The following is a 27,687-nucleotide window of genomic DNA, read 5'->3' as shown; positions in this document are numbered from 1 at the left end:
ATAAACCTCAAGGCCTGTACAGCTCTGCAGGTGGGCGGGGTGTCATTGTGGACAAATCTGCCAGCTAAATTTCAGATCTAGGTCTCTGTGGGGGAGAGTAGGGTTGGAGGCTGCCCCTGAGAGGCACCCACATTCTGTGTCTAGCTGTCCTGCTAACTCCCGACTTTCCTCCTGTCTCCACACATGGACAACAGGTTTCCAGCAGCTTCTGTTACTATTTTGGTTAGTTTGCATTATTTCCATGGAGACTATTAAAGCACTGGATCTGTAATTATATTTTGCAAAGGCTATTAGGCACAGCCAGCACATTTTACAGCTTGTGTTGCAAGGCTGTAGGATTTTGACACCTGGTTATCTCATTCCATACAGTACCAAGGAATGTCTTAGAGCCAATTGGCCTCCATGAGGGCTTGTCAAGGCCACTCCCCTGTCACAACATTCCTGGTTCATTCCTACTACAGAGGCAGGGTTTTGTGTCTCCCCTGTGATGGCTCTACCATGTCAACACATGATTCAGGGTTAGCTCAAGGAAAATACAGACAATCTAGGCAGGTGCTGTGTGATGGTTACATCCTCCTCCTGGGTAATCTTGGTCTTGTTATCAGACTTCTGAGGTGGAAAAGTGACGTACTGAAACTGATTTACAAAAACCACATGCAGCAACCAGTAGTGTTTTTAGCCCCAATGTGGTTACAGCCTACTTCCTCTACACATTATTAACAAAGGCTTTTGAACATGGCTGGGGGCAGAGAGCCAATTTATGGTGGGTCAGAAGGAAGTCTGTTTTCTAGTTACTGCTTCGGCAACTTACGTCTACTCCTTAGCTTTTTTAAAATTAAGACTTAAAAATTTTACTTATGTATATATGTACAATTATGAATTTCTCTGTGTGTGTGCCGTGTGTGTGTGTCACCTCCCTCGGAGGCCAGAAGAGGGCATTGGATCCTGTTGGATCCCCTGGAGCTGTGGTTTCAGGCAGGTGTGAGCACCCAATGTGGGTGCTTGGATCTTCTGGAAAAGCACAAGCTTAACTGCTGAGCCCTCTCCAGACCTGTATGGTTCTTATTAAGGAGGAGCGAACGTGAAGGTTGTGTTTTTCTGTATCTGTCAGTCATTCCTAGGTAAAAGCCACTGAATATGAGCAGGACAGGAAAGTTCTAGAAGGGTGCAGGTATAGGAAATGACACAACAGGCTATTTTTGACCCAGAATTTCAGAGTTAAAACTAACTTCATTCTGTGCATATACAAATAGAATATAAATTTGCATTACGTGGGCATGGAGCTTTCCGAGGCAACCTTGACATTTTGGTATGTCACCGTCTCCAGTGAGCCTTGACCTCTGCTTTCCGCTTTCCTACCTTGTCAGCCTTAGAAATCCTGCCTGCCAAGATTCAGGTGGGCTCCGTGAATATAGTGTTTGTAGAACAATCAGGGGTGAGGCTGAGCAGCTTGTGGACCACCCTAGAGATCTAATGAGGGGAGTTGTGGGTTTGCCAGTTAACATAGAGAGACCTGGTCTTGTTTCTCAACCCAAGAAGTTTCACACCACCACACCTTAGTGTTTTGAGGAATTGTGACTTAGACAGACCGTCAAGTCCACAGGCATCAGATGTGATTAGGGGTCCAGGTAGTTTGAGTGGCTGGAGGAATCAGACAGGTTCACAGGCAGGGGTAAGTCAAGGAGAAGAATGGGTCCATCCAGCAGGGATGCTCACCTGCTTTTTCTAGGTAGGAAAAGTGAGTCACTAGATTCATGGTTTCCTGTCTGGGCTGCCCCAGGCCATGTGCATGTTTCAGTAGATCTGACTGGCTGTCCCCTTGTAAGCCTCACCTTGCCTATGGTAATTGAGGGAGTAGGACCTCTCTCCACAGTGACCTATCTCTACTTGTGCCTATCTAAACTGCATAGAGAAGGTCTGGAGACCTCTACAGAAAATGTCTTTGTTATGGGCTGGCCTGGCCTGGAAACCCATGGCAGCTGTCTCAAGCCTCTTCTATTTTACCTCATGTCAGAGGAATCTCAACCCCTCTCCCCCAATCCCTGAGTATTCAGGAGACAGGAGATGGACCATGCCTGGGAAAGGTGATAACTTGTCAATCAATATTGTCCTTATGCCACCACCATCACCCTCCTTTGGGAAGGGCTTCCCACCACAACCCACATGGCTTTGGATTTGATCTGACTGGGGCGATGAAGAATGAAGAATAGAATGGTATAAGTAATGTACCAGCTGGGACCCAGCGGCCATGCACTTGGATGGAGACATCATACCAGCAGTAGCCCTGAAACTCAATGTGTTTATTATATCCAGCATCTATGAAGACATGGACTAGCTAATCTCTGTGAGTGGTCTCTGTGGGAGAGCAGTCTCAGGCTGCAGTCATCTGGGATGAGGAAGCTGTGGTTGGTACTTTCTGAATTCACTGGTTTTAGCTGAAGGTCAACTCCATTAGCATCCATACTCAGACTATACTCATTCCCACGGGTTTGAGACATTGGTGTCTCTCTAGGGCTGTGCTTCTTGCAGAGATTTGTCATCACAACTTCCCAGTTGTGTGTGGAGTGGGAGGGGAGGATAGAGCATATCTCCCTGAACAGGCATCCTTGGCATACTCAGGTCCTCGATCAAGTGACTAAGAAGAGGCAAGATGCCTGTGAGCTCTTTGCCCTGCTGTTTGCCTAAATCAGCACATGAAGACACAGAGGAGGAAGCTGCCCTGTCCCCCTCCCATTAGGGAGCACAAAGGTTGACACTGAAGACAACTTTGGACCTTACAGGGCCTTGAGTAGCAGCAGAGGAACCAACATTTATGAGAGGCACTAGCTTCCTTTATCTGCCATTAACTTACTTTTCCAAAATTTTCCCAAGAGATAAAAAAAGCTGTCGCCTTGCCTGGCTACTTTTCTGCCTATCTACTGTTCTTCACCGGTGATGCAACATAGCTGCCAAAGAAAGCCAGCTCTCAGAGAATTTCTCATTCCTGGACAAGCTGCTCATGCCTATGAATTGGACACACTAATTAACATTGTCTTTGGTGATGGGATCCCTCTCACTAGAAACTTACAAGGCTTGTAGAACATGTTATTTTTCCTCCTTATACAGTACTGAGTTGGAGAGAGACCAGTGTATTTGGTTTGTTTTATTTTCTGTTTTCCTGGGACATTTGATGAGGCTCTGAGGACTTCTACTACCCTCCTTTATAGAAGAGATGCCCAGTCTTCAAAACTGCAGCTATGTCATTGAGAGGATTCTGGGATGCCACTCCTACAGCTGCTTCTTTCCTGTCCTTTCTTCCTTCCCAGTCCAGCACAGGTGTCTGGGCACAAACAGCTATAGAGCCCACATGTGTTGCTAGCTTGTGAAGGAGCATTCCTGGAAAGAAGCTGTGTCTGCAAAAACTGATAAAAACTTCCATGATGGAGAGTTTGGAATGTTGCAGGTCCAGACGCTAATTATAATTTATCTTGGGTTATCTTTAGATCACTAGTCATTTCCTTTTCCCATTTCCCCACCTAACATCCTTACTACAGATAAAAACCTTCGGAATAAAAACCTTGGAATATAATAACTTAACAAACCTTTAATTTTCCACCAACCAAAAGACACCAGATAGCATCTGAGGCCTATAGCTAAGATGCCACCCACCTCTGTGCTGTAACTGCCCACTTTATGTTTTCACCAACGTATTTTCAAAGTACCTTGATCTTTCTTCTGTGACTGTAAAATTTCATGAAACTGCTTCTGTGTTGGAACTTGGAGCTCGGGGTAACCGAAGTCTGTGTTCCCAGGGCCATGGGCACTCACATTCGCGCCATAGAAATGATCTCTCATCCCCTTTGAAGTGAGAGCTGTGTTTTTGCATCAACACTCAACACTGCTTTTTGTCCTTTGCTCCTGTACCCACTGCACTGTTCATTCCGTCTCCCTTCTAGTTCTCATTCTGATGTCTTCTGTCTCTCCTAGGACACAATTACTTGCTGTGGAAATGGAAATTCCAGCTCCAAAGCTGTTTCACATGTGTGAAGAGTCTCTCACAGGGCGCTCTCACCCTGGAATCCCAAGGGCCACATCAGAGCTCACAGGTGTATCATCTGTATTGCCTGCTTCTGTTGGGTGCTTATAATAGGCCATTTTACACAGAGACTCAAAGGCTCTAAGTCACTCCTTGGGCTGTTCCCATGCCTGGAAACCTGCTTTCAGACAATCCTCCCACACCTTACACTCAACTCTCGTTCAAAAGCCCCTTTTCATGTCTAACTATCTCCTGCTATGCAGGGTAGTGCCAGACAATAGGAAAGTGGCAACTTGGAATTGGCAACCATGGCAGAGAGCATTTGGTGTCTTGATACATGATGTCCTCTGACTGGAAAAGTGACACATGTTCCCAGTACTCCAAAAATAAGTTCTCTGAAACTAGCACCACAAAAAGGAACTAAAGAAGAATGTACATGTCAGCTCTCCCAGTACAGTCAACTGGTTACCTAGAACTGGCTTGGGGCTGTGCATCTGGGCTGTAACCAGAGGTGTGCTTAAAGCACTGCTGCTGTTGGTTAGAACTGTGAAGGGAAGCAGGAACAAAACCCAGGTCACTTGTGTAGCATGAAAAATAAAAGACCCAGAAACAGATATTAGGGTTCAAGCTTCAAGCTGAAGATCAGAGAAGCAAAGCAGCCAGCCACTAGCTCTTACCTCTACCTATGATCAGACCAAAGGGGCGAACCTCAGACTGCTGCCGACTTCACTGCTCCTCAGATTCACTCAGACTGCTATGCTCTCCTCAACATGGCTAGAGATTGATTGCTTTCCTATCCTCAATGTGGCTGGAGAATGAATGCCTCTTGGAGACCCCGTTCCTGTCTTAAATACCTCTCATGCAGGAGTCCTGGGATTAAAGGTGTGTGATCCCAAGTGCTGAGATCATCTTTGTGAGAGCTGTTTCTTTTTAGAACTGGATATATTTCTTTCTTTTTTTTTTTTCTTTTTTTTTTTTTTTTTTTGGTTTTTCAAGACAGGGGTTTCTCTGTGGCTTTGGAGGCCATCCTGGAACTAGCTCTTGTAGACCAGGCTGGTCTCGAACTCACATAGATGTGCCTGCCTCTGCCTCCCCGAGTGCTGGGATTAAAGGCGTGCGCCACCACTGCCTGGCTCTGGATATATTTCTTGTAGCTCAGTGTGGCCTTGAATTAATAGAGACCCATATACCTCTACCTCTCAAGTGGTGAAATTAAAGGTGTGTACCACCACCCCCTGGCTTCTATAGCTAACTAGTGTGGTTGGCTTTGCTTTCTGTATCCTCAGGCAAGCTTTAATAAATCATAAATAATGTATCACCACACACTTGGATGGTTTCTTCTTTTTTAATTCTCTCTAGACCATGTGCTCAATTCTCCCCGAGTCCTCCTGTCTTTCTCTCCCTTGTGGGCCTTCAAGTATAGCAAGTGACTCATACACCAATGATTCATGTTCAATGAATTAAAAAAATAATTTTTTTGGTTTCTCTTTCCCCTACTCTTCTTGTCCCCTCTTCCTCCCCCCCCTCCTCTTTCCCTCCCTCCTCCTCTTCCCTTCCCTCCTTCCCCCTTTTCCCTCCTCCCCCTTCTTTAGTAAACCTCACACCCCACTTCTTGGCTGTCAGGCACCACCTTCCCCATCCTGGTACCCCATAGCCTCCAATAGGCTTGTGAGGCCAGGCTGAGGGGCAATGGGAAGGGGACACAGGGATACACTGGGGATCCCTCCTCACCTGAGAACGGACCTCGAGTCCATCTGCAGCTGCTTTCTGCCCCTATCCAAGCACAGTGCAGGCGACCAGCTGCCAGCTAGACTTCTACTCCAACTCTGGATTTCTTCTGGGCCTAGAATCCAGCACTTGGTGTCAAGTCAGGAAGCTGGAATCTATTTCCTCGGTGACACAAAGCCCTCTGTGTCCTTGCTGGCTGGCCTTACCTAGACAGTTCTCTAGAGCCATTAACTAGCACCCCTGAGGTGGAGGACTGGTTATGGGTTAAAGCTTAACAGACCGATTGTGATCAGTGCTACTGTGAGTCAGTCTGGACTTGCTGGATACTTCCCATGGGGAAGAAGGGGGTGGGTGTCACTCCATGGCTCAGTTTCAGTGGTATCTTGGCACTAACAGCCAGCTGTGTGGAAATAAAGGGCTCTGAAGTGTACATTTGCCGACTGTCACAGAATGAACACTTTCACCAAAGCCAATACTGAGCTATCTACAAGTTAATGCGTGAGTTGGGAAGAGATGCACAGTAGCCTATAGTTACATAGCAGTCCCTGTACACAGACAATGTATGTGTACAGTGTACATACGTGTGTACAATGGGCAGCATCGGCAATAAGAAACCACACTTAATAAGAAGTGGTGTGCCTTGGCTGCTTATTTATTACCCTTCTTTTTAGCATAACTCATTTGATTTGTAAATTTGTATGATTTAACTTGTAACAATGGCTATGCTATCAGCCAGCTTACAGACTCCTGAGTCCTTAGCACTGGGTCCTTTCTGGATCTGGATCATTTCCAGCACAACAGCTGGGCCTCTTTCTCAGCCCCATGTTCCTAGAATGAAGCTTCACTTCATTCATGGATTTCAGGACTCCTGCAAGGGAGCGATGTGACCACTGCGTCCTCTTTGGCAAGTTGGATAGCTAAGTTTCAGTCCTTATTCTGTTTGGCTTCCCCGAGGACAGGGCTGCCCACCCCCCCATACTCTATAACTCTACTGTTTTGTTTTGTCTTTGCCAATTTTTCAAAGCTCTCAAAGACTCCTGCTCATCTTTTGGCCCCTTACCCAAGGGGTTTCTCAGGACATGGTCATGATTCCTTGTGGCTTCCCATCCTCCTTCTCTGAAGGACAATGTGTCATGAATCCATACCTCCAGGGCTGATCTCACCTTGGAATTCCAGCTGTGGGCACGCAGCTTCCCGATGCATAGCAACCCCTCCCAGCTCATTCTTTATCATTTCCCCATCAACGCCTATGCTGGCTGCAGCCCATAAATGCTCAGCATCTATGTGCCAACAGCGCAACACACTAATAAGATGGAGATTCCCCCATGAAGCTCATTGAAGGCAAATGATATCACCATCTGCCTGGTGACAGTGACCAGAATCCTTGAGTCATCCCTGGTGCATGCCTCTACTATTCATTGATGACCACTTAGTCAATAAGTCTGATCTGTTCTGCACCTCAAGTATTGTGGATGCTTCCTGACTCCAGAGGCTTCTAGTCTGCTGCTTATCTCCTGGGTCATCGGGAAGTTAGGCTGCTGCATCAGAAGCCCCCCAGTGATCTCTCTATCGCAGACTTCAGAGTTTGAATCCGGTCTCCACACCGCTGGACACGGCTTCTGAAGTCACACTTCTGATGTTGCCATTTCCCTCTCAGCTTTCCAGATAATGTCTGTGCTTCTTGGCATGTGACCTGGCACCCATGTGCTTCTTAAAGACCTTCTTGTCACCAGTGCTCCTCAGACCCATGTGTAGCGGTCTAGCCTGTGAACCTGTAACAGTGGCCACACCCCTTTGAGTGTGACTTCAGGCAGATGGAAGCAGAAAGAGGGAAGCTTGAGGCATTGGCTTCTTTTGCTTGCAATCTTTCTCTTGGGTCACCTAAGAAGCGCTCTCATGGTTCTTTATTATTATCTGTGTAAGTGTTCCCCAATAAATGCCCATTTATCATTTATCTTGGGTCTAGTGAAATCCCTACACTCATGCCTTCAGCCATGCTTTGGCCACAGGGACCTTTCTGCTTCAGGACTCCATTGCCAATGCTGTTCTTTGGACCCAGAATCCTTCCACCCCACACCGCCAAGACCCCATTCCCTCCTTGACTAAACTGATCTTAAAAACTTAGTTCAGGGGCCACTTTGCCAGGATGGCTGTGTAGGTAGAAACCAAGACAGCAGAGGTGTGTGTGTGTGTGTGTGTGTGTGTGTGTGTGTGTGTGTGTGTGTGTGTGAACTTGGCACAAGCTAGGGATATCAGGTAAGAGGGAACCTTCATTAGATTGTCCTGTGGGCAACTAAGTCTGTGGGGCATTTTCTTGATTAATGATTGGTGATGGGGAGGGGGAGCAACCTATTGTGGGTGGTGCCAGCCCTGGGCTGGTGGTCCTGAGTTATATAAGAAAGCAAACTGAATGAGCCATAGTAGTTCTGCTTCAGTTCCTGCCTCCAGGTTTCTGCTCTGAGCTCCTGCTGTGGCTTCCCCTCATGAAGAACTCTAAGCTGTAAGATATGATAAACTATTTCCTTCCTGAGATACCTGCCCCCCTTACCAGGTTGTTTTTGGTCATGGTCTTTGTCAGAGCAATAGAAAGTAAGCTAGAACTGGGCCCTATCTCCATTGTATTCTGTGTAGACTATGACATTTGGGGACACATGATAGGAAAATAAAAGGTGTCATTAAGACAACTGACAGCTACTCCAGCTGCCTCCCACTCGAGTGCTCATTGGTTCTTTGCTGTGGCCTGGATCTGGAACATTAATTACCTAAGGGCTCGTGTCTTTTTGTCTTGTTCTCCATCCTGGGGTGCTGTTGGGAGGTGATGGAGCCTATTGGAAGGGGTTGAACCATTGGGTGCATGTCCTTGAAGGTGATATGGAAACCCAGTCCTCTCTCCTTGCTCTCCTTTTTGCTTCCTGGCTGCTGTGAAGTGAGCAAACTTCCTCTACTAAATGCTTGTACCACAATGTCCTGAGCTCCAACAAGCCCAGGGCAACAAGACCAGTTGTTTGTTCCACAATGTCTTATGCTTCAGCAAGCCCAGAGCAACCTGACCAGTTCGTAATTTTTCAGAGATCTCTGGAATTATGTATCAAAACAAACCTTTCCTCTTGATGCTGGGGGCAGAGCATCTCCGTAGCATGCACAAACACCAGGCCTTGGCGCTCTCCCCAGCACCCACAAAACAGCACTGAAACCAACTTTCCCCCTTTGGGTTGTTTACGCCAGATGTTTTACTATAGCAACGGGAAGCTAATACACCAGGGAAGCTACCATAGTCCACACCAAGGGACTCTTCTCTGTCTTGGCCATGCTAAACCAGGACATAACCATCTCTCTGTTAGTCTCTATGCTTCTTTGGAAAACGAGCCCTTAAAAGTGAAGCCCGTGTCGTTTGCCACCATCTCTCTGGCAACAAGGACTGGGTGGAGTCTGTAGCCAGTGGCTTATTAAGTTTGTTGAATGAATGACGACTCGGATACCGAGGATGAATCTGAGTGTCACTGCTCTTACAATAGTGTGACTTTGGGCCCACTATTCCACCATGTGGCTGCTCCCTGGGATGAACGTGAAGCTGGGATGAGAGTAGTGGCTACTGAGTCCACAGCACATAGGGATTAAACAATAACGATGACGAACAATACTCTCGGGCATTTAAGGGGCTTCACTTTTCTAGAGTTCCTATATCAGTGTGCATTCTTATAATTGTTATTTTTGACTGTCCTTATTTTTATGAGAAAAACAATGAATTATAAATAATATAATGCAAGTATTTTTACCTGGGTGTGGAGGTTGTAAATTTATTAATGATCCACAGTTTGATGTAGCCACACATAAGGTAGTGTGACCCACATCCGCTATGCTGACACCCAAGGGAATGACTATCAAACTTGGTTGGATTATCACTCAGGGATCACAGCCTTGCTTCTCTTATTGGCACAGCTTCATGAATATCGAAGAGGAAATATTCTGTCCCCATGACTTTCGCCCTCTACTGGCTAAAAGCAGATCCTTCCAATGTATTTGACTATGTTGCCCCCTACGGATCCAGCTTAGAGACTCTCTGGCCTAGTTTCCAAAGAACGATACTGGTTCACATTTGTCAGAAGATATCAGAGCACAGAAGTGACTCCAATCCTCGAAGTCCACTTCCAAGGACTGAGAAATCTTGAGAACCTTGGAAAAGTGTAAGCCAGTACTGACAATTAGAAGGATTGGATTCGTGCAATGGCAAAATTGCTGCCTTCACATGATATCCTGGATTGCAGCGAATGGAGGTAATGGTATTTATGCGGAGCTCTGTAATATATATAGAGGACAGAGACACACAACTTTTAAGGTAACTCTTTCAATCATCCCAGCAAGGATGGCTTTATGAAACAGAAGCTAACTTGTCTTGGCAGACATTCGCTGTTATTGTTTGTGACTGTCTGGGACAGTCTTCTCAGTCAGCTGATGTTATGTCTCATCTCAAAGGTTATATTGGAAACAAGGTCTAGTTTCACAGGAAAAAAAAAAAAGACCTGGTGAGTGTGACTTGCAGGCTAAGCTTTTTTTTCTTTTTTCTTTTATTTTTTCAAGACAGGGTTTCTCTGTGTAACCCTGACTGTCCTGGAACTCACCCTGAAGACCAGGTTGGCCTCAATTTCAGAGGTCTGTCTGCCTCCCAAGTGCTGGGATTAAAGGTGTGCACTACCACTGCCTAGTTAGAGACCGATCTCTTTACTTCTGCCTCTCCTATGCCACCAGAGATGAGAGCCTGAGGTTCTGATTACTGAAGAGATCTCCTAGGGTGGTGTGCTGTGTGTGTGATGCATGTGTATGAGAGCGTGCAGGTGTGTGTGTGCCATGAAGGCCAGAGGAAGCCACAAGGCATTTTTCTCTATCACCCCTTGCCTTATTGCTTTGAGCAGGGTCTTTCACTGATCCAGAAGCTATGGCAGCCTGCCAGCAAGCTCTGGTGGTTTTGCCTGTCTCTACTCCCATTACCAGTATGAGCAGTCATGCTGAGCTTTTTACATGGGTGCTGGGGATTTGAACTCAGATCCTCATGCTTGCACAGGAAGACCCCTAGACCCCAAGACCCCTAAGAGTAATCTTCAATGTCTGTCTTACAACCAGGAGCTTCATATTGATGAAAGGTGTACTTTTAGGATTAAGAGCATTTAGCTTCCTAGGAATAAAAACTCCAAACCTCTGAAGTAGTAGTTTTTTTTTCAAGATGCAAAAACAATATCTTGATGACAACTGCTTTTAAATCTCTCACATTCCAGCTTAAACTAGTGACAGCCACATTATAATCTAAGCGAGTTAAACCAAACAGTGGGAAAGGGGTCTTTTCTTCCTTTAATCCTGGAGGAGACTAAAAAAGGCCAACTACAAAGCTTTGCCAGTCTACTGATAGCCTTTATTGCACCCCACATTCGAAGAGAGACATTCACAAAGGTCTGGGTGGATACTGGGTCTCAGATGCATTCTCCTCTCTACCAGAAGGAGCAAGGACTGACACTCAAGAACTAGAGAGGCCACCAGGAAAAAGATGGCTGAGGGAGAATCAATCTCTCTCTTTCTTCTCCTCACCCTGCTCCTTTCCAGGAGCCCCCAATAGGCTTCATCCTATATCATGGGGATCAACGCTAGGGTTCATGTCAACTTCATATCTAACCACACACTGGCCAGGAGCAATGGCTTACTTTAAATGTTGGAGAACCCTCTTGGGGTAGAAAGAATACTGGGATGGGCCAGACACCATTTTTAATACTACAACTAGAAACCTGGAGTGAGGCTGAATCAGCTATTCTTTAGTTTTAGGCAGATCAGAGACCCTTTTGCTTCTCATGAAAGCAAGGCAGAGTGACAATTATACTTGTATTCTAAATCTGAAGAGCTGCCACATCTGCTACCTATATTCAGGCAGTTGATGGATGTGTGGGCAAGCCCTCTATTCCAGGAGCTATCCCAACAGTAAACAGAGAGCAGAAACTCAAATGGGTCACTTTCCATGGCATGACTCCCTTCTGACTCTCAGAGCAGTGGAGAGACCCTCTCCGGGCCTCTGGGCAGCTCTGAGGATAATAATAGCATCGCACAGATATCTTCCTTCCAAACAGTTACTTTAGCCAGATTTGAAGTCCTCTAATTTGGAATCTGAAGTTCACAATAAGGCAATGTGACTCTTTGACCTTATCTTCTGCTCAGCAGCCATTGAGTGTGGGATAGCTGGCTGTTCATTTCCTCCAGGATGCCAGGGCCATCTGCCCTGGACAACAGCTTCCCTGACAGAACTTCCTGGGCAGGGCAGCACTTCCTTTCCCTGAGACGATTGCTCCTGCTGGAAATGCTCTCACCACCTGAAATAGTTTCCTGGAAGTTGTAACTGGAGAGCAGTCGGGCTAGTAGGGGATGTTTCCTGTTAGATATGGCTCGCACAGGGTGGTGGTGGTGGTGTTGGGATGTTGGCAGGGTTCAACTTAGTCATGTCTCTGCCCTTTCTGTTTCTGATGTATCTCCAGCAATATGCCAGTCTGCTTGGATGGCTATCCACCCTCTTTCTCCTCCTACTCATGCTCCGACTCCAGCATTTGACGCCTTGACATGGAAGTGTCAGAAGAGTTATGGGGGACAGCCCTTACTTAGGAATTTTGATTCAGAGCTCATAGGTACTAGGCTGAGCTGGGGTGTGGTAGCGCCCTCTGCTCACTGTGGATTTGTGCTCATTTTGTACTCATAGCCTCGGTGTCAAGAAAGCACTTCTCTGTCCCAAAACAAGAGGTGTCAAATAAACACAGACCTGTTTGTTGAGTTCCTAATAGCCACCCTGACTTCCCCACTGTTGTCCAGCCTCTGTTGAGATTTCCATGCTTTCCCTCAACACAGAGGGTTAATGGCTGCGCAATGGTAGTAGGGACATGGTGGATAAAGGTATAAGAACACGGCTCATCTCTGGCTAGAGGGGCATTGGAGAGACTTTGGTGGCTGCTGAGACTGTCAGTATCTGCATTGATAGTAAACAGAAATGCAAGTTGACTAACCTGGGCTCACAGGGGCTCACAAAGCCTGAACCAACAACCAGGGAGCCCACAGGGGACTGATAAAGGCCCTCTAAATATATATTACTATGTAGCTTGGTCTTGTGGGACTCTTAACAGTGGGAGGAGGGGCTGTCTCTGATACTTTTGCTTGCTTTTGGGACCCTTTTCCTCATATTGAGTTGCCTCATCTAGTCTTAATACAAGGGAAGATGCCAGTCTTACTGCATATTGATATGCCATGCTTGGTTGATATCCATGGGAGGTCTGTTCTTTTCTGAATGGAGTGGAGAAGGAGTGGAGGGGCGTGAAAGGGCAGTGAAGGACTGAGAGGATAGGAGGGAGGTGAAACTGCGGTTAGGATGTGTGGTGGTTTGAATGTAATCGGACTCCATAATCTCATAGGGAGTGGCACTATTAGGAGGTGTGGCTTTGTCAGAGTGGATGTTGGAGGAAGTGTGCCACTGTAGGGGCAGACTTTGAGGTCTCTTTTGCTCAAGCATCCCTCAGTGTGACAGTCAGTCAACTTCCTGAAACCTACAGGCTAAGATGTAGCAGCACTCTCAGCACCTCCAGCCTGCATGCCACCATGCTCCCTAATGAACAGAACCTCTGAAACTGTAAGCCAGCCACCCAGTTAAATGTTTTCTTTATCAGAGTTGCTGTGGTCATGGTGTCTCTTCACAGCAATAGAAAGCCCTAGCTAAGACAGGATATTAAAAAACAAAAACAAAAAAAAACTAAGAAAGGATGTAAAAAAAATGATAAAAAAAGAAAAAAGAAAAAAATTCAAGTTGGCACAACTGCCATTATGAACAATTGTCCCTCCCATGCCTTCATCTTGTTTTCTGCATGAAGCCAGTACTCAGCCCTTTGCATATCGTATCTTACCTAATTATCAGCATCCTCATGGTTCAGGCATGTCTCATTTTACATATGAGGAAACTGAGGCCCACAAAGCTCAAATAGGTTTCTCTAGATCTTAAAGTTTGTATATCAAAAGGCCAACCAGATTCTAGTCATATTCCACTGCCATCACTCTAAACTCTCTTTCTCCCTAGTCAAAGGAACCAGACATACATGAGGCTGAGATTTCTTCCTCTGATTATGTCATAGGATCAATAGTTGAGTTCCCCAAGGAGAGTCGAAGTTTGATTCCCCATCCAAAGGTAATTGGATATATAAACATACTCACATGACACAAACTCTTGTGTGAGTCTTCGCGTCCCTGTGCTGTAGAACCTCTGTGAGGCTGTGATGCAGAGACCTTCTCCTCTAGCACCTGTGTTAAAACTTGGCATGGTGGCACACATATCTGTCACCCAAGCACTCTGGGAGAAGTAGAGACAGAAGGATCCCAAGGTCTCAGGGAATAGCTAACTTAGTTAAATGGGCAAGCTCAGGTTCAGTGAGAGGCCCTATGTCAAACAATAGTGTGGAGAGTGACTAACACTAACTTCTGGCTTCCACATGCTCAGATGGCTGAGAATACCTGAAGACACACACACACACACACACACACACACACACACACACACACACACACACACACACACACCACATAATTTAAAAAGCAGCCTGTAATTTGAAGATCAGTTGAAAGTTTGAGGCAGTGTCACAATATATGTTAATGTATGGTTAATATTATTGCTGGAACTAGTAAAATAATAAATTTTGTTGGGATAGCAGGATAGTCCAGTGCATAAGGATGCTTAATGACCTGAGCCTCCTGAGTCCAGATGGTGGAAGAAAAGAATTAACTCAAGTAAGTGACCTCTGACCTTCACATGCATATCATATCATACATGTGCCCCCACACATATATTCTCTCTCCTCTCTTTCTCTCCACCCCAAACCCCCAGCCCCCACACACTAAACACATACACTAAAGAACTATCTACAGTTGATGGTTCTAGGGGAGGGAGAGTCAGTTTTCTTTAGGGGGTGGCCTCTGGTGGGTTGCCCACATACTAGTGTACGTTACACACTCGTGAGCAGATGGAGAGTACGAGTTAGCCTCAGTGCTTGCTCAAACAAGCAAGCAAAAAGGCAAATGAGAAAAGAAAACAAGTCATCAACAACAGAAAAGAACATGAGGTTGGTTGGGAGGGTGTGTGTGTGTGTGTGTGTGTGTGTGTGTGTGTGTGTGTGTGTGTGTGTGTGTAAGGTGTTGTCAGAGCACAGTCAACAATGGAGTCCTGTGAGGGAAATTCTGAGGGCTTGTGAGAAGACTCCGAGAAAACAAGATGAAAGTCTTGTAACCACAGTTTCTTAAAAACCACAGGATTGGCCGGGCGTTGGTGGCCGAGTGCTTTAATCCCTGCACTCGGGAGCCAGAGGCAGGCGGATCGCTGTGAGTTCGAGGCCAGCCTGGTCTCCAGAGCGAGTGCCAGGATAGGCTCCAAAGCTACACAGAGAAACCCTGTCTAGAAAAACCAAAAACCAAACCAAACCAAACCAAAACAAACAAAACAAAACCAACATCAACAACAACAAAAAACCCCAGGAGATTGTTCTTGGGATGTGCCTTCATGTCCCTCCCAGGTGTAACAGACAGGAGTGAGTTCTCTTTAGATTTCTCATCACAGCTGGTTATTGTTACTTGTTTATAGGCCTCTACGGAAAAACTTGTTTTTGCCACATGCAGCCGGTCTCCGTGATTGACACTTTACTCAGGTGACTCTTTTTAACCCTCAGGGTATAAATTGTCTGATGCTGTGGATGAAATTGGCTATTGCATGAGATTTTAGTTCTCATTCGTCGGCTCCATTCTCCCAGGTCACACAGCCTCTGGAGTGTGGGTGTGGGAGGTGAGTCTGATTAAAATATATTTTATACATGTATGAAATTCTCCAACAATAAACAAACAGTATCACATTAAAAACATGAACAATTTCTCTAAGGCATGGTTTGATGAGGAAGAGACAGTCCAATGAAAATGCGTGTTGCACCCACATGTTTTGTCCAGTTTCTTCTGCTTTTATTTGCTCTGTGTTGAGCACTACTTTTTTTAGAATACACTTGCTCAGAGTTCAAGCATCAAACATTTCTTTCTTTACTTAATAGTTAGAATTGTCTACTTCTAAAAAGCTGTAGAGGTATCTGCCTTGTGCCATCAGGATAAAACCCCTCCTCTCTTTCAAGCAGGGTTCCCCCTATCCCCCACCCCACCCCATCCCACCCCTGGACTAACGCTGGGAGGATATCTGTTGCTCTTCACTGGCAGGAAGAATAATTTCCTGACAACAAATCTACTGGGCAGACACATGACCACTTGTCACCTAATATTTAAAGAGATATGACACCTAGCTCCTGGAAACAGAAATTCAGGACCATCATTTGTTAACTACTTTGTGCCCAGCATCCTCTAGAATACAGAGTCCTGCTGGGCCTGGTGCAGACATAATTACAGCCACATAGGAGGTTGAAGCAGGAGGAAGGGTTTATCTTGGTTTACAGTTGGAGGGGACACATGAAGGTAGGGAGGGAATGGCAGCAGAAGCCTGAGGGACTGGTTCCATTGTCTCTGTAGTCAGTAACAGAAAGCAGCTGGGGTATAGAACTCTCTAGATTGCTCCCCAGTGACCAACTGGGGACTAAGTGCTCACAAACATGAGCTGAAGGGACATTTCACATTCAAGACACGTGCACTTCTCCCCTTTAAAGGGAGTTTAACTCCCCTTTAACTTCACCAAAGAAGAAAAATATGTGAACTCCTAGCGGCTTGCTCTTTCCTGGCCCAGGAAAGTGAAACTTAAGGCCTAAGTCACCCCAGACAGAGCGCTAATGCCAGACTTTCCAAGTAAACTTTTCCTGGGTTAGACTCAAGCAGGGCTGTGAAGACTCGAGTCATCTTTTCTTGGCTCAGCAAATCCTAGCAAGAGCAAGAGTATCATTTGCTATGAGGGAAAGGGGTCTGCACCCATAAAGAAGATCATTAGGTTTAGGCAAGAGAGAAGAAAATGCAGGAAAGTGTAGACCTCTGATGCAGCCAGACTGTAGCATTAATGGTTCCTGGCTGCTGTGACTCAAGTGGCACCCGCTGCAGGCCGGGCTCTCCACACTCGTGATTTCCATTCTGCTCCTCTTAGTCTCTCTGAACACACCTCTCTCATACACTAGATCCTGGGCAGAAGGGTCACTTGCTTTCTGGTTCGCAGGTGATGTGAGCAGGGTACAGAGTGTCTCTCAGCAGGGGCACCCAGTGGCTTGTAGCTTGTCCAAATCACACAGCTGGTGCAACAGTGAAACTAGGCAATGAGTATTGTTCTGCTCGACACTAAAACTTGTTCCCTTTGGGGGCTACCCCTGTCACTTGGTTTATTGCCAAGCTCATTACTCTCCTTGAGGTCAGAAAGGCTAAGTTTAAGCCAGGAAATGCCACTATCACTGCTATTGGTAGCCTAATCAGGACCAAAGGGAATGAAGTGCTTGTGTGGGCAGCTCTGGGCCTTCCGTTGTTTCCAGTAGTATGGAGGTGCCTCAGTGACAGAGGATTTGGGGTGTCTGGAGGAAGGGCTCTATGGGGTGTCAGTTGTTTTTGATATTCACTGGAAAATTATGGTCAGGCTTTCTGATGAGTCTTGCTTGTTCTTGAAAGACCCTCAGAGGCTCAGGCACCCAGGATCTCAGTCCAGTACCGAGATGACCCCAATCACCGGGTGGAGGTGGAAAGCTTGATGCAAACAGCAAGAGGCTTTATAGCAGTTGTTTAACGAGCTAACCCCATGTTAGCTTGGGCCTTTCATCCATCCACTATGGCAGATGGCTGGGAAAGATGCCGAGAAAGCCACTGCATAGAGATCTTATGGGGCAGGGTAAGAGGAGTGTCTAGGGATACACACAGGCTCAGGATTGGTGTGCTTCCAGGCTTGGAGGGCCTGCCTGTGTTGATTGGTCAACTGGTTGTTATGGCCCATAGGCCCTCCGAGGGTGGTTACTATGCTCTGCATGTCATTGCTGTGTACTTGTCTGTAAAGCACACCCAGAGCCACAAAGCATAGCACTATCAGCTAACTTCTGATTGGTTCCTGCCTCGAGGCAGGCATCTGACCTCCTAGTGACCAAGGCAAGGTCAGGCAAGCATGTATTAGGCTGTTATGGCTGCCGAAATGGGCAGCTGGTCCCTACATTCTCACTAACTGGAGAATTCTCAAGCAACTGAAAATATTCTTGTGTATTTTATTACACATCCTATGAGCTGAGTATTAAAATTATACTGGTGATCGTACCTGGAGATTGCACTGATATACTTAAGGTGTAACATAAGCCACCAGAATCATTATGAGTTCATGGAAACAGGGTGCTGTTATGTTTTTGTAGAAAAAGAGAAAAAAGAGAGGCAGATGAGACATATTGACTAGTTTATTATATGGACCCGGCAGAGTAGGGAGACTAAGAGAGAAGAGATTACCCAAACAGGGGTAATGGCTGACTGCCATGGCCGGTCACCATAGAGAGGCAGAGAGAGCAGTAGGTGGGAGAAGAGAGAGCGAAGCAGAAGCAGAGAGAGAGAGTAACAGGGAAGTTGGAACTTTTAAAGGGAAGACTGCGCATTCACACTGAGGTTCCACGCATGCCCAGAGTCCTCACGAAGGCCGTAATGTGTGGCGGGTGACATGGTGATGACATAGCACGTTTTCCTGTGCGTGCCCTGACTATTGTCAGGGGGTGGGGTCTGTCTCTTAAAGAGATATTGCAGATCAGCATTAAAGCCTGAACCTTTCAGGTGCCATGTGCACACACACTGGCTTGAAGTCAGAGGTGGGTGGTCTGGCCCTTGCTCAACCGCTCAACTACTCAGGGCCTCCAGGAGGAATCAGGATCGTGTAAGAAAAATAGTTGCTGTCATTGAAATTAATCACTCACCATGTTTCAGGCTTTATATTAGTGGTTTTATATTTAACACATAACTTAGTTCTCTTGACCATTTGTTCATCAGTCTTTACAAGATTTAGTTATAAATTTAATCTTGTTGTTAAATTTTAAATGTGAATCTTTAAATGTATAATTAAAGCAGATAGTTTTGAGAAGCACTTTGGAATGACAGGCTGAGACCTTAGAAAAATTCCATAAAATCAGTCTCCATAAAACCAACAATAGGACTGTAAAAACTGTTAAAATTGACTTTGGGGGTGCTAGGGAGAGAAGGCTCAGTAAAGTTTTCTCTGCATAAGCATGATGATCTGAGCTCAGGCCTCAGAACCTCAGGAAAAGTTTGGACAGCCTCTGCCTGTAATCACAGCATTGGGGAGGCAGACACGGGTAGATCCCTACTGTGTTTTGTAGTCAGTTATTCTAGCTAAATTGCAGAGCTCTGGTTTAGGGAGAGACCCTGCCTTAAAAAAGAGTGACTGAGGAAGGTCTCAGCATTGACCTCAGACCTCCACACAAACATGTATGCACACTCATTGGAACACAGACACGCACATGCACACGAGTGCTCACACACGCAGGCAGGATCAGCCAGGTCCCTCTGGATGCTGCTAGGGAAGGGAGGCAGGGTGGTGCTGGGACTTTGTTTCTTATCCAGACACCCGTGATTCTGACAACCCACTAGGTGTGGGATATTTGAACCTAAGATCCTCCTGGACCTTGCATCCCACCCCCCATCCCACCCCCCACCCCACTCCATCCCATTCCATATCATCTCACTACATTTTGCTTTGGCCTTGGTTTGCCCTTTTGGAAAAGAACAACTAATCATTCTCATCTGACCACACTTCTGCATGAACCTGACTGCGGTGGAGTCTGTCTCTGGCAGGCAGGATGAGCCTGGTGCTGGCCATAAGCAGTTGGCCACAGGCGGCTTTGTCTCCTGAGCCTACTTCTCACCATACTCTTAAGTGGCAATGTCTTTCCTCCCAGCGAACCCTACCCCATATTTCACGCCAGGTGTCCTCCCCAAGGCCCTTCTCAGCTCTCACATGCTGCCTGTGGTGCCCTTTTCTCTTTCCTGCTCTTTCAATCCAAGCCACAGATTCTGCAATGTGTTTTCAACTCTAGTTTTGCAATAACAGACAACAGCAGATATTTCAGCATTATTACCAATGAAGACTGAGATAAGAAACAAATAGTGTTCCGAGCCCCAGTGCAGGGAAGGTGTAGGAAGAGGGGAAGAGAGAGGTCCTGTAGGAAGAGGGGAAGAGAGGGGTGTAGGAAGAGGGGAAGACAGAGGTCCACCATTGCTCTTCTGGAAAACCCACCTTTCCTTGAACGTGAAGTCATTTGGAAGGACAGAATGATGGAGCCAGTTGGGCCGACTCTTTAATAATCCAGGCCACAAGTTGGAAAGAGGTTCTCTCCCGTAAATGATCATATTTGCTTTGGTTACTATAGTAGCCTTATTTTGGCTGCAATGACTGAGGTGGGATGCCTTTCATCTTTGGGGCAGGCCTTGACCATTCTAGGTCTGTGCCTGGTTGATATATTCAAGGAGAAGAAACTGAAATCTGGCATTTCCCAACAGCTCTTGGAATACCTTAGACTGCAGACTTAAGTATTTTTAACAGAATACAGATAATTATAGATAAAAAACAAAAATGAATTGTCTCATTGTATGAGATATATACATCATGCTCCCCCCGTAGTATCACAATGACAACAGTGACAGCAGTAAGTGGTACTTGACTCCACTGCCCATGCTTTATGTGTGAGCCATCTACATCAGGAACAACTGGCTGATGGCTAGTGACAAAGACTCTTTGCACTCAGGTCTGGGCAACCCAGTGATGGGTTTGAGGACCAGGACTCTGCTTATTTAGCTATTCGAAGGTGATCCTAAGAATATGCAAGTTTAGGAATCACTAAGAGTCCTTTGTGCTATGAGTCTGATTAAGGAAAAACAAAGTAAGTATAAGTAGAGAATGGTATCCCCATTTTTAAGTCAAAGTGCAGAGAAGTTGAGTATTATTTGCAAGGCTACACAGCTGGCAGAAGAGCCAGGACCTCTGGTCCAGCTCCTTTAAAGGCCCGAGGCCACTTCCAAATTGCCCCAACAATCCTCTCAGAGGACCCTGAATGTACGGCCCACTGAAGTATGCTGAGTCAGCATCCCATGGATGTGGCAGAGACTCTGTAGAGAACCAAGGACAGAAATCAAGAGAAAAGGTGCTCTCTGGAGTTGCAAGGTAAGGGGTGCATGGTGAGGACATTTGACCTCTACCCACTGGAACGTGAATTTCCAGTCCTATGCTTTTATGCTGACACCAGCTGAATGGAGTGTTTAAGGGTAGAACTTATTGGCACAGTATGCTTTCTGGTTAAACATTGCTGTTTCCTATGTAACGAAGCCTAGCTCTGCTCCTCTACTTGTGTGGTATAGGTGCATGTCACGTGAGTGTGTGCATGTGCATATTTGTGTATCATATAGGTATGTGTTCATGCACGTGTGTGTACATGTATTTGCAGATACATGTGTGTGGGCATGCATGCAGAGGACAGAGACTGATGTCTGTGTCTTCCTCAATTGCTTTCCTTCTTATTCTTTCAAACAGGGTCTTTCACTGACCTGGAGCTCATTGTTTCGATAGACTGGCTGGTTAATGAGCTCTAAGGGTCCACATGACTCTGATCCACATGACTGGCCCCCAGCTCTAGGGCCAGTGTCACAGTTTTTAATGTGGATACTGGGGATCCAAATGAGGCCCTCATGCTTGTGAGGCAGGCTATCTCCCCAGCCTTTAGCATAGACATTATACCACAGAGTCTGGAGTCAGGTTGCTTGGGTTCAGTTCTATCTCAACTTATGTGATCTTGGGGAAGTCAACTTACCTGTTATCCTATTTCATTATTTTTAAAATTAGGAGATCCAGTGTGGATTACTCAGTTCTTACAAATGCTTCTCATCCCTGCATCTATGTCCTGGGCAGAACCCTCCCACACTGACTCTCATCTTAACCATATGCTTTATTAGAGCAATATGAATGAAATGAAGGAAAAAGAGACTTAGGAAATGCAGACTTGGTGGGAGCCATACAGCTTGCTATGAACCTTTAGGCCAAACTTGGCAAGCCATACAGTTATAGAACTGTCTTTTGATTATATATGGCTTCTAGAAGCTTGAGCACCCAGAAGGAACAACATGACCCAGACGTCAATCCTTTGTTCCAACCACAGGTCCACTGACCTAAGCAACCCTCTCTCGCCCCACCATTTACCTAGGTAACCTCCCTCACCCCACCACCCATGAACTTTTTACCCTGCTAATATCCTCCTTCTATAGTTTTCTGACATCCTGCTTGAACTAACACCTGACTCTTGGCCTTTTCTCCCCCTCCCCTTTACCCAACTCTAATGACCATATAAGCTAGCCTGAGAAAAATAAAATTCGCCACTTGATCAGAATCCTGTCTTGTGGTCATTCTCTCCCCTTCTCTTGTCCCCATTCCCCTCCCTGGATATCTTGCCCTAGGTTACTGTCCCGAAGGTCGGGACAACTACAACTGGTGCCCAACGTGGGGCTCGACTGTTCCCAGGAGAGGAGAACTTCAGTGTTCATTAGAGAGACAAGCTTGTCCATGCTCTAAGGCACCAGAGACACAGTCGATTTTGGACCTTGAGGGGAAGACACCCAGCAGCCTTACCCAGAGCTCGGGATCTTCGGGTTCATGAACACCACCTGAGGCAGAGGTGAATAATACAACAAAATATTTTTTTTTTTTTGAGCAAGAAAGATTTGTATCTTTTTAGGATCAAAGAATCCCTCAAGATTCAAGGAACTAGTGTTAAGAAAAAAGATTTAATAAATTTTTAGATTACATAGGGAATCTCTGTCCTAGTGAAGGGACCAGCTTCCCTTTTGGCAGCCATAACAGCCGAACACATGCTTCTATGACCTTGTCCTAGACACTAGAAAGTCAGATGCCTGCCTCGTGACAAGGAACCAATCAGAAGTTAGCTGGTGGCGCTATGCTTTACGGCCCTGGGTATGCTTTACAGATTAGCGCACAGCAATGACGCACAAAGTATAGCAACCACCCTGGGAGGGCCTATGGGCCATAACAACCAGTTGACCAATCAACACAGGGCAAGCCCTCCAAGCCTGGAGGCAAACCAATCCTGATTCTGTGCGTACCCCTAGACACTCCCCTTACGCTGTCCTATAAGATCTCTCGGGAGCCCCTAAGAGCCGTCTTTTGCAAGCCATCCGCCATGGCGGGTGGGTGAAAGACCCGAGCTAACATGGGGTTAGCTCGTTAAATTACAATAACGCTTCGTGCAGTTTGCAGCAAGCTCTCGAATCCATATGGTGATTGGGGTGACCGAAAACGTGGCCTGGGACCCTGGATACTTGAGTTTTCGGGGGTCTAACACTAGGTTCCCCCAAGAGGAAACCATTGATGTAAATAGATAAAAGAGAGTTGGTAAAGAAAAATTCCCGCCTCCCATCCAGAGCAGCTTCCCATTCAACTTGTCCTTCTAACTATGTACCCACTGCCCCATCCACCCCTACCCTCCCAGAGAGTTACAGTGACAAATGGTTACTCCCCAATGACCAGCACCAGCTAGCGAGTGCTTCTCTCTCGGGAGGAGATTTTGTCTTATACAAAATTGAGTTTATGGAAAATTGCAGGGTCAAAAGAAAGTGTCTCCTAAAACCTGTCTGTTTGTTAAACATTTGGCCTTTAAGGGCATGGGGCTTAATCAACAACCAAAAATTTGCTTTAATTGCAAACAACTGGTCACTTCTTTAGCGAATGCCCTGCTCCTTGAACTCCTGCAATTGCAGCTTCCGGGTGGCTGCCTCCCCCTACTGTATGCCCGAGTTGCCATAAAGGCAAACATTGAACATTGGGCTGCACAATGCAGATCTAAAACTAACGCTTTGGGCCAAACCTTACCCCCACGACAGCAGGGAAACTTCCAATGGGGCCAGCCCCAGGCCCCAAGGTCTTAAAGACTGCTTTTTCACCATTCCCCTACACCTAAGGATAAGCCTCACTTTGCCCTTACTGTTCCCCAGGTTAATTTCCAGGGCCCTAAGCCTCACTACCAATGGAAGGTTTTGTCTTCAAAACAGACCACCAGCATGGCCAACAGCCCCACCTTATGCTAAAAATTGTTGCTCTCGATGTTAATCCTATTAGAAAAAAGTGGCCTTCTGTTTACATTCTTTGGCTGCTGCTCAGCAGAAGTAGCTTTCCCTGTGCTTGCAAGATTTAACTTCCAGCCTAACTCAAAAAGAGCTCCAAATAATACCTGATAAAATTCAAACTGCTAAACCATATATGTATCTGGGGTACGAACTACATCATCAATAGACACTAACCCCACAGATTAAACTACACACCTCCCTCATTTTTAACTGGGGATACAGAGAGGCAATGTGGAGGGCCAAGAGGCTTAAAGGATTTAGCCAAATTGCTCTCACAGGAGATAAGAAAATTTACAGCCACAGCAGGTCAGGCCAGGGCCAAAATCAAAACACTTAGAAGCTACTCCCTTCTCTGTCTCACTGATGCCTAATCAAATGTATAAAAAATACTATTAATACAACCAATTAAAAACTGTTTTAAGACCTTATGGAAAAAGAAAGACAGCATAGAAAAATTTGGATCTGTTCAAATTTTGGATGCTCATAATTCAAGAATTGGCTATAACTGCTATGTTACAAAAGATTTCAATTAGGGATTTTTCATTTCAACAGACTGGTCATAGCCTAGGCAAAAGAAGAGATGAAAAAAAAAATATGTGCTTGTTCTGTGTGTACGATGTGGCCACACCTGAATGCATGATATGTGATTGTAAATGCAAGAATGCTGACAAAAGAAACCTCTTGAATTGCCTTGGATATGATTTACAAATACACACACACACACACACTCACACACACACACACACACACACACACACACACACACACATATATATATATATATATACTACTTCAGAAATAGTTAAAAATACCTAGATTGCCTTAAATATAATTAAAAAGAACATCCAATCAGTCCTGTTGACCTAGGGGCAAAAGGGGAATCTGTGTGGATAATTCTATGAAATTTGGCAGAGGAGAGGATACAAAAATCCTCCTAAATTTTTAATGTCAGCTAGTCAAGAATTTAACAGGATGGATTAGAAAAGGCTGTTCAAAAAACCTTTAAATAAATTTTCAAAAAATTGTTTGGGATATACTAAATTCTAAAATGATAAAGGCTTAAAGGTAAAAATTATGTTACTTATGTCAAACAAGTTGAGTGGTTGTTTCTAAATAATGATTCATTGGGCAATTGTTTTTGCTACATTTTCAGGGAATATTGATAATCAACTACAGCTCATAGGCTGTTACAGTTTATACTAATACATTTTCCCCCCAAAATAGTAAGAAACAATCTCATAAAATACTATGTCAATTTTTACTGATGGTTCTAATGTAAGAACAGTTTTTATTATAAATGGTAAAATATATACAAAACAGGCTGCTCCAACCACAGCTCAGGTCATCAAGTTACAAGCTGTTGCAATGGTCTTTCAGTATCTAATAAAATGATTCATTTAATTTGTATACTAATAATCATGTTTTAAGGCTCTTTAAGTAATAGAGACAATTCTATACATAAAAGCTATAATGATCAGGTTAAAATATTATTTTGTTAGACCCCCGAAAACTCAAGTATCCAGGGTCCCAGGCCACGTTTTCGGTCACCCCAATCACCATATGGATTCGAGAGCTTGCTGCAAACTGCACGAAGCGTTATTGTAATTTAACGAGCTAACCCCATGTTAGCTCGGGTCTTTCACCCACCCGCCATGGCGGATGGCTTGCAAAAGACGGCTCTTAGGGGCTCCCGAGAGATCTTATAGGACAGCGTAAGGGGAGTGTCTAGGGGTACGCACAGAATCAGGATTGGTTTGCCTCCAGGCTTGGAGGGCTTGCCCTGTGTTGATTGGTCAACTGGTTGTTATGGCCCATAGGCCCTCCCAGGGTGGTTGCTATACTTTGTGCGTCATTGCTGTGCGCTAATCTGTAAAGCATACCCAGGGCCGTAAAGCATAGCGCCACCAGCTAACTTCTGATTGGTTCCTTGTCACGAGGCAGGCATCTGACCTCTAAGTGACCAAGGCAGGTTTATGGCAAGCATGTGTTCGGCTGTTATGGCTGCCGAAAGGGAAGCTGGTCCCTTCAATTTAAACAAATTCAAAATACTATTCACCTACAAAAATTGCCATGTTTCATGGGTCTCATTAGGTAGTCCATTCAGGCCATTCCCTACCTACTGGCTAAAGGGAATTAATCAACAGATCGATTAATAAAATTGGTCAATTTGTCTTAGATAGAGAGAACTCTACAGTCTCATAACTTTCATCATTAAAATAACAAAAGCTCTAAGAAAACAATTTGGTTTAACTAGAGAGACTGCTAGCCAAACAATAAGGTGTACTCAGAGTGTTTATCTGTAACTAATTTAGTAATAAACCCTAGAGGTCCACTTCCTAATTTGACAAATTAAAATATATACACATGACAATTGATAGATATTTAAATTTCTAAACATGTGACAAGTAACTATTTAATAATGTTTTCCTTACATGGGAGTTCCAAAAGTAATAAAAAGAACCTATACACTAAACAGTAAAAAAGACTCAATTTGGGGTGGAGGAAATTTGTGTTTCTTACAGGAGAACAATAAAACAAGATGGCTGCTGGACTGTTTGGAGATACGCACGGAGAAGAGAAAAACTGGCATGCTGAGATAAAATAGCCACCCCTCTCCTCCTCCTAAAAACCCCACCTCCAAGCTCACCCTTAGCCAGCTCATGGGTTCTGGACTCTGTGTGGCACCCCCCCCCACTACTTTCAATTCCCTTAACCCTTCTCACCTCTGCAACCTTACCCTGGCCCCCACTGATTCCTCCTAACAATGCCTGGTGGGCGTGCCTGGATGGCCTCACTCCCTGCCTTACCACACCCATATCTTTGAGGAGGTAGGATTCTGTGTTCTTGTGCAGGTTGTTCCCTGTCTCACTTATTACCAGCCTGACGAATTCTTTCCCTTCTGGGAACAATCCCAAGGGACCTCTGCCCTTTCCCATCCTTGCAGCAGCAGGGAACCTATATCTGCAGTTACAATTGCAGTCCTCTAGGCGCAGGTACTGGGATCTCTTCCCTCATCCAGCTATACTGAGCTCAGTGCCACTATAGACAGAAATGTTAAGGAACTCCAAAACCAGATAGCCTACTTAGAAGAATCTCTACAGTCCCTGGCTGAGGTAGTTCTACAGAACAGAAGTGGCCTAGATCTACTCCTCCTCCAACAAGGGGACCTCTGCGCCGCCCTCAGAGAGGAATGTTGTCTTTACGTTAACCATTCAGGAGTCATTAAAGATAGCATGGTCAGAGTCAAAGAGGGCTTAGAAAAATGTCAAAAAGTCAAGAGACCAACAGGAGGCCTGGTACCAAAACTGGTTCTCCACTTCCCCATGGCTTACCACCCTCCTGCCTTCCCTCCTGGGACCCCTTGTGGGATTTCTGCTATTAGTATCCTTTGGCCCTTGGGCCTTCAACAGACTGGTGGCCTTTATCAAACAGCAGGTAGAGTCTGCCATTAGGCCTATTCAGGTTCATTACCATATACTCTCCTCCAAGGAGGATGACCTTGGCTACCCCAACACTACTCGCCTTGGGCTGTCCCCCCCCCATGGAACTAGCCTCAAGACCCCCATGGCCAGCTTCAGAGGTGCAGACCTGGATGGTACTGCAGAAAGATTAAGATCACACCTTTTGAGGAAAAGCCTGCTGCAATGGGGTCAATGTTCCATCTCCCCACAAAAGAACATCAGCCTATAACCCCCCCCCCCAGGATGGGTCCGAGTACCTGTCTTGAGGGGCCAGGCTTCAATCCCCCTCTGCTGCAAAACTTGGCTTTTTCCTTTAATACAAGGAAGGGGGAATATGTTGGGAGCCACACAGCTTGACATGAA

The 27,687-nt window shown here is 45.6% G+C and overlaps 1 long non-coding RNA gene across 1 annotated transcript; it reads left to right on the top strand.

Moving 5' to 3' along the window:
* The first annotated feature begins 9,587 nt into the window (after window positions 1-9,587).
* LOC118238371 lies at window positions 9,588-22,512 on the top strand. The gene is made up of 3 exons (XR_004768482.1): window positions 9,588-10,017; window positions 15,466-15,578; window positions 22,181-22,512. It is a non-coding gene; the product is annotated as an uncharacterized LOC118238371 (long non-coding RNA).
* The last annotated feature ends 5,175 nt before the right edge of the window (window positions 22,513-27,687 follow it).

Source organism: Cricetulus griseus, chromosome 2 (assembly GCF_003668045.3).
Source record: "Cricetulus griseus strain 17A/GY chromosome 2, alternate assembly CriGri-PICRH-1.0, whole genome shotgun sequence".
NCBI classification, from domain to species: Eukaryota; Metazoa; Chordata; class Mammalia; order Rodentia; family Cricetidae; genus Cricetulus; species Cricetulus griseus.
This window is presented reverse-complemented; position numbering and strand designations above follow the sequence as displayed.